This window comes from Neomonachus schauinslandi, chromosome 2, assembly GCF_002201575.2.
Source record: "Neomonachus schauinslandi chromosome 2, ASM220157v2, whole genome shotgun sequence".
In the NCBI taxonomy this organism is placed as follows: domain Eukaryota; kingdom Metazoa; phylum Chordata; class Mammalia; order Carnivora; family Phocidae; genus Neomonachus; species Neomonachus schauinslandi.
The window spans coordinates 60,806,496-60,815,128 of record NC_058404.1 but is presented as its reverse complement, the minus strand read 5'-3'; the positions used below and the strand labels follow the sequence as shown (position 1 = coordinate 60,815,128).

General features: G+C 35.1%; 1 pseudogene; it reads left to right on the top strand.

The window, feature by feature from the left end:
- The first annotated feature begins 911 nt into the window (after window positions 1-911).
- LOC110588610 lies at window positions 912-2,454 on the top strand (annotated as a pseudogene).
- Window positions 2,455-8,633: the final 6,179 nt, after the last annotated feature.

Sequence of the window (8,633 nt, the reverse complement as noted above, 5' to 3'; positions counted from 1 at the left end):
AGAATAAGATGCAAATATTTGAATTTAATCACATGATTTTTTTTTCTGATTTCATATCCAATACTGAAGCACAGAGAAATAAAAATACATAAATAAATATTTTTCTTTAGTTTAAAGATTGGTCAAGTATACACAAAACATACTATATTATATGTAATAGGAGAAAAGAAAAATCAGTTAACCTATCAAAAGGAAAGCAGCCTCCAAGCTAAGGTATGTTTGGATTCTTTCTCCATATTAGTAATAGCAAGCTGTCCTTCATGTCAAGGATTCATCAGACAAATGATAAATGCCTGATATTTGGTGAATTTGACATTTCAAAAGGAAAAAAAATAGAGATCTTAGGGCCTTGTTTTAGTTTCAAGGATTGAGAAAACATGCACAAAATACATCCCCTGACTAATCATAGCTTGTTATTAACTGAAAGTGCATAGATAAAACATTGGTTACATTGTGAGGAATCACATGAAGTGCATGATAGGAAAGCCAAGAACAATAATCCATGTTAATATATATCTCTTTTCAAACTTTATCCCATATTTTAACATCATAAGAAAAAAGAACATTGTTTTCCAAAGTAATAGTACTTAATCATTAGATAGTGATATGTCGCATGTAAAAAATTAATCTACATATATATAAGATTACATATATAATCTTGTCATAACTTCCCAATATGTTAATGTGAGCAGCTTATCCTACTGCAGTTAATACAAAATTCACCCTCCATTTTACCATTTTGCAAGAGGCTTTAAAATTTAAAAAATAAAATACCTATTTAGAAGACACATAAAGAAATGTGTGGTCTATTGAAAGAGAGATAGGATAAGTGATCAGCTTTAAAATAATTAGGAAGGGTAACCCAAACTCAGAGGAAAGGCTTGGGGAGTCAGGAACAACTAGAAGCCAAAATGAAGGTGAACATTCTGAGCCAGAACCCGGACAACTATGTCTGCGAAACTGAGCTGGACTAACAAAGAGTTCAAAGAAACTATGATCCTATCTTACATCCTTTTCACAAGAATATGTAAGAGCTTTAAATGCTACCAAACTGGAACAGGTATTTGCAAAATCATTCCTTGCTTCTCTGGATGGTCACTGAGATGGAGTCAATTGCTTGGCAAAACATCCAAAGATCCTGGTTACTGTCGTTTCTGGGGCATGTGATGGAGAAGTTAGAATTTGGAACTTGACTAAATGAAAATATATCCATACAATACAAGCACATGAAGATTTTGTACGAGGAATATGTACTCGCTTTTGTGGGACTTCTTTTTTTACTGTTGGAGATGATAAAACTGTGAAGCAGTGGAAAATGGATGGACCAGGCTATGGAGAAGAGGAGGAACCATTGCATACAATATTAAGAAAAACAGTGTATATGGGAATTGATCATTACTGGAAAGAAGCTGTTTTTGCCACATGTGGACAGCAAGTAGACATTTAGGATGAACAAAGAACAAGTCCTATATGTTCAATGACTGGGGATTCGACAGTATATAAGTAGTGTTAAATTTAACCCAATTGCAACATTTCTCTTGGGAAGCTGTGCTTCTGACAGGAATAGAGTACTATATGATGTGAGGAAAGCGACTCCCCTGAAAAAGGTCATCTTAGATATGAGAACAAATACAGTTTGTTGGAACCCTAAGGAAGCTTTCATTTTTACTGCAGCAAATGAAGATTACAACTTGTATACTTTTTTTTTTTTTTTTTAAAGATTTTATTTATTTATTTGACAGAGACAGAGACAGCGAGAGCAGGAACACAAGCAGGGGGATTGGGAGAGGGAGAAGCAGGCTTCCCGCCGAGCCGGGAGCCGGATGTGGGACTCGATCCCAGGACCCTGGGATCATGACCCGAGCTGAAGGCAGTCGCCCAACCAACTGAGCCACCCAGGCGCCCAACTTGTATACTTTTGATATACATTCACAGAACACTCCTGTAATGGTACATATGGATCATGTATCTGCAGTGTTTGATGTGGATTACTCTCCCACTGGGAAAGAGTTTGTGTCTGCTAGTTTTGATAAATCTATTTGTATCTTTCCTGTAGACAAAAGTAGAAACAGGGAACATGCAGGGAACATGAAACATGTTATCTGTGTAAAATGAACTTCTAACAGCAAATATATTATGTGTGGATCTGATGAAATGAACATTCGTCTATGGAAAGCTAATGCTTCTGAAAAACTGGGTGTGCTCACATCACGAGAAAAAGCAGCCAAAGATTATAACCAGAAGTTGAAGGAGAAATGTCAATATCATCCTCATATAAAATGCATTGCTCATCACCGGCATCTACCAAAATCTATCTACAGCCAGATCCAGGAACAGCACATCATGAAGGAAGCTCGCCGACTAAAGGAGGTGAATCGTCTCAAACATGGCAAGCCTGGATCTGTGTCAATTGTGTCAGAGAAGAAGAAACACATAGTGGCACTTGTGAAATAATACTTGGTATTCCTATCAATCCTGATGTATAATTATTTGTTACATTTTGATGTGTGGACTCCAAATAAAGTACTAGCTCTAGAATAATAAAAATAAATAAATAAAAATAAAATAATTGGAAAACAACAAAATAGAAAAAGAATACAGTAGACAATTTACCTTTGGGTAGTAAAATGGCACTCAAGGTCAGTGTTTGCAACAACAATTATTATTAAATAGGAAATATTTTAAATTTCTGCTTAATGACTTATGATCAGAACAATATCTGATAGTACATATTTTCACTTTTATTGACTAGTGTATGTATGTAAAAACATGGTAGTACAGGGGAAAAAAGAAAATCTATAATTTTCATAAAGTTCCAGAGTCATATTTAATTTATTAAAATATAAAATGGAAAAGAAATAACTAGGGATAGATTTGCAGTAACAATGAACTGAAGAGGATCACTTCAGAAACTGTCAGCGAGTGAAAGATTTTTTGTTTCAGCATTAAACAAATACTCTGTTCAAGGAACAGTTCTAGGTGATGGGGAAATCGTGAACAGGACAGATAGACCCCTGCTTGGAGTTCATATTCTTAAGGAGGGATGACAGATAATACACAGGCAAACAAGGAAAATACCATATAATCAGGACAGAGAAGTGTTTTACTAATCCAGTAGAGAAGTGAAGGAATATAGATATTGGACTGGATATCACAAATACTTTTGAAATAAAATTGATAGGATTTTGTACATAGATATATACAAATTCAAATAAATAGGGTCACAGAATGTGGTATGTTCGTGCATATTTTATAGACATAAGTAAAGAGACATAATTGAGCCCTTAAATTCTGTTGCTTTCAAAGTTATTTATAACCTTCCCAAAGCTCTATAGACAGAGAAAACATGTGATACAACTTGTGAGGTGGTTCTTTGCAACTACCTAAGTATTTAGATGCTGCCTCACTTCATTGTCCAAACAAATGTCTTCATTATTCCAATAGAAAACTTGTTCATTGCAATCTTAATAAAGAGGGGTAGTGAGTTCTGTTTAGTACGTGAAGTAAAAAGGAAAATATTAGGTAGAGTTCTTAAGAGTCACTGCATGGTCAAATTCACAAAATTAGCCACATCATTAATTATTTGCTGATATCCCAACCATGCATCAATACTTTAATTTTCAAAAACCAACTAGGGGGGACTTATGATCATCTGAAGAGTGGCCCGTGTAGCAAATCATCTTTTCTCTTTCTCTTTTTCACCTTAATATCTACCTCTGCTTTCTTCCTGTCTCTTTCACTCTTCCTCATATGTTTTTCTTCCTCTTTGTGTGTGTGAGTATGAGTATGTGTGTATCTCTCTCTTTACATCTCCTCTCTCCATTTTTATCTTTCTCTTCTTTCTCACCCCTTCTCTGTATTCCTTAATATCATTAAGTTCATGATTTTGATCATCCTATACTCATTTATTTCTTCACTTCCCATCCTGCCTCCTCCCAACTTCCATTTCTCATATACCCATCCTCTATGACATCCATGTATGTGTGTGGGTATAAATGCCCTTAGCTGTATTAATAAAGAAATGACATCTGATTCAATCATTGTGCAATAATTAAATACCCCAATGTATATAGTTCCTAATGTTTGTGCATGCAACATGTACAAACAAGTACAAACAATAAAAGTGCATGTATACACTTACTCAGCCATAGATGTTCTGCTTGATACTAACTTTTGTGTGAATGTTTATTTTTCATAGTGGTTTCTACAGTATCACTTGCTAATATATAATAATGGGAAAGTGAGCTACATATCTGAAGTAGTCACTTTGGCATTCCTAGAATGTGAGGTCTCATTCTACTTCCATTCCCATAATCCACTCATGTGCTTATATGAAACAACTATGTAATTTTTCTTTCATCTGAGTGTAGTATACCTGTCTCCATGACCCTTCCTGATGTCTTGTGCCCTTCTTTTTTCTATAAAGAATTATGTTTTATGTTTGTTGAACCTGAGTTTGCCTGAGGAATTTCATCACGGATGTTTATATAGGGAGATAATTGCCTTAATTCCATCCCTAGGAACAAGCAAGGCATCAAAGGTCCTGACCTGGAAGAGGTCACTCACTGAGAGGTTCTGGACAGGGAACAATTCCAGGCCACCCTCTGGTGGGCAGAAATGGAGCTAAGGAAAGGAGATTGTAGGAAACAAAGCTAAATTTCAGAAGCAAATAAAATCTAAATTACCATCACTTCAGTAGGTAGAGGAGAAACTTCAGGAGTTTGTCAGATTACCATAGCGAGCCTGGTGTATCTATCTAGTAAAGCAATGACTCTGGGAAGCAAGTCTAGAGAGGTGCTGGAGGTGGAATGCAAAATCTGAATGCTCATTCACTGGTGTTCAGGATCCTCTGATCACCTTACCCATAAGTGGGAAGGGATTGGAAAGGACAATGAGCTTGTTTAGATGGAAGTACCATTTGCAAGGGAATAGACGCATGATAAAAGTTTGCTTTATGACACCAATAGTGATGACAAAGAATGTCTCAAAGAAAATCACATCACTGTGAGTTACAGAGGGGTCAAAAAAGATCCTACTAACAAAACATGAAAGGCAACTATCAAAGTTCAAGTGAAATTTTACTTCAGCTGAAATAGAACAAGTAAATAAAAGTTGTCACCGGTCACCAGCTCAAATTCTGAGCAATTTCAACAGTCAAATATCTAGCATCAGCGAAAGTAATGAAAACGCTCTTACTTATATAGCACAGACATGTAGTACCAAATATTTGAAATCTTTATTTTGGAATTAAGAGAAAAATAAATTCCATCTGAGTGTACCTCTTAGCAATTACTAACAATAAAATTCTGTATTCTTACCTAAACTTCTAGACTTCAGGAAATAGTAGATAATTTGTTTGGAAATAACTGACTGCTAACTGAAATACAAAGTGTATGTAAAAATGCAATTAAAAAAATCATTTCCATGATACACATGTAGATGTAGATGAAAAATCTGGCCTGGTTTAACTGTTATTTAGGTTTTGTCAGCAATTCCTATGATCAGCTGTTAATCATAGAATTTTACTTAATTTTCTTTTAAAAACACACAGTATTTTTCATGGCATATTCTTTGTCATTCATGCCAAAGGAAAAAAAAATGAACAATTATGAACAGCAATAGGGAGTGATTATAGTTTGTCCAACCACCACAGGACCTGGATATCTGCCAGTAACACAAAGAACTTTTCTACCTATGGCTTTCACCATGGGATCCCCAGTGCACTTTATGAGCCAAAGAAATATTGTGACACCCCATCCAATCATTCATGCCTGAGCCCTACGGGTGTACACATTTATGAGGGTGAAAATTGCACACGGGTGGACAATGCCTGATATGCGGAAAACACATTTGGACCAATAGGCATTTAGACACCTGAGTCCTGAAAGCAAAAATTACCTAGTAAATGTTGTTGGGAAAGCTACTGCCTACATTTTAAGTAGAACTGATTCACATAAATACGAAACAGTCTCATTTCAAGTTATTGGTGTGCAATTTAAGAAGTTTAAGTCCTAAATGGTTTAGGACAAAAATCCTCATTTTTTATTTTAGCAGCTTTAAGTGCATGGACTATGTCTTTTGCTGACTGTAAATCCCTGTGGTGTAGAGATTGGCATCCAGGGTATAGTTAGCACAGGGTAGTTGATGAAAATAGATCTTCCTGTAGCTAAGACCTGATAAAAGTTTCAGGCTTTTGATTTTTGGATTTAACAGGAGAGGTTTCCTAATAAAGAATTGTAGCTCTGGGTAATTGTGAAAGTCTGGGATTGATGGTCATCAGGAAACAGTGTAAACTTTGTTGACATTTGGTTAATTTGATTTGAAGTTGGTGAATCAGTATGCAAATGTTCTCAATAGGCCAAAGTATAGAGCAAGAAATAGCTGTTATAAAGTTGTTTTTCCACTAACTTATTTCTCACCTATAAATGAAATATTATAGTTAAAATATGTATTAATGCAAAAGAAGAATCTATAGTCAAGTTTATTTTAATAAGAATACAAATATGAGAAAATTAATAGAAGAATGCTTACCTCTCTGCTTTTCAAACCTCTGATCCAACACTACTGCCTTCATTCATAAGAGATGATTGTTTTTTTAATTCACAGAGGTAATAGAATACACGGGACTAGAACTTTAACAACTTGCTGCTGTCCACAGACGCTATAATCTTTTTAAAAACTTTCAAAATTGTGGTAAAATACATGCAACATAAAATTTACTGTCTTAGCCATTGTGCAGTTCAGTTATATTGGTACACTTGCATTATTGTGCAATTATCACCACCATCCATCTCCAAATTTCTTCTCATCTTGAAAAACTAAAACTCTACCCATTAGATGGTAATGCCCCACTACCACCTTTCTCAGTCTCTGGCAATTGCAATTCTATTTTCTGACTCTCTGAATTTGTCTACTACAGGTATCTCATATAAGTGGAATCATAGAATACCGGCTCATTTCATTTAGCACAGGATTTTCAAAATTCATTCAGGATGTAGCATGTGTCAGATTTTTCTTCCTTTCTAAGGCTGAGTTGTAGGTATATAGCCCTTTTGTTTATTCATCACCTACTGTGGAACATGTTTTGCTTCCACCTTTTGGCTATTGTGATTAATGCTTCTATAAACATGGGTGTACAAAATATCTGTTCAAGACTCTGTTTTCAATTCTTTGGGATATATGCCCAGAAGTGGAATTGCAAGATCATAAGGTACTTCTCTTTTTAATATTTTTGAGGGAACTGCCATATTATTTTCCATTGCAGATGCATAATTTTATATACCCATCAACAGTGTATAAGGATTCCAATTTCTACACATCCTCCCAAACATTTTTGATTTTCCATTTCATAGTAACCATTATTATAGGTGTGAGGTGGAATCTCATTGTGATTTTGATTTGCATTTCCCTAATGATGTTAAACATCTTGTTTCACATACTTACTGGTTTGTATAATCCCACAATCCTAAATATATGCCCAACTATCCTTTCAATTGTTAATGTTGTTTTATTTCAGTTTTAATATTGTAATAACAATAACAATAAAAATATTTTGGAAGTTTACTATGTAACAGACATGGTTTGAATGCATTATAAGTATTGGCCCACTTGGTCTTTCAAAAAACCCTTTGAAGTAAATATCATTTTACTCACTTTTCAAATAAAGAAACTGGAACACAGGCAGATTAAATTATTTAAACCAGGTCACACAGCTCATAAATCTTATAAGTATGGATTACAGGTTCTAAGCCATTGAGGTGTCCCTCTTACTGGCTTTGGTTCATTCCTTTACTTGAGTTTAGAATCCCATCTTTTCACACATATGCAGGCTATTAATTCATAAATTATTTCTTTTCTCTTTTTATTTAATATTTTACTGGTACCTTGTATCACCTACTACTGGTACCATACATTTAAGTATAGGCAATTTTATCTCATTTTACCTTATTTTAACTTAACTCACCTTACCTCACTTAATCTTATCAAAACTAAAAACCTTCTCTGATCCTATACTTAATTGCAACCCATTTAAACTTCTCTTCATAATCATATTCCTTTGTTTACTGTTATTTTCTTCACCTCCCAATTTCCCATCAACTCACTGCATTCTGGTTTCTACATCTACCAGTCTTCTGACACTGATTTCAATGAAATCTCCTCTTTGCTTAATATAGTGGGCATTTTTCATCTTTCGTGAACTTTTAGCAGCATTTGACCCTCTAATTGCTCCTTCCTGAAATTCTTGGCTCAGATGAGGATGCACTCCTCAGTTTGCTCCCACTTCTCTGACAGACTTCTCAGTCTCCATTTCATCTTTTTTTTTTTTTTCCGTGCTTATCCCTTAAATGTTGAAGTTCTTTTTCTTTTTTTTTCATTATGTTCAGTTAGCCACTGTATAGTACATCATTAGTTTTTGATGTAAGTGTTCAATGATTCATTAGTTGCGTATAACACTCAGTGCTCATCACAACACATGCCCTCCTTAATACCCATCACCTTCTTATCCCATCCCCCAACTCCCTCCCCTCTGAAACCCTCAGTTTGTTTCCCCCGGGGGGTCCATAGACTCTCATGGTTCGTCTCCCTCTCTGATTTCTCCCCCTTCAGAAAATGCTGAAGTTCTTCAGTGTTTG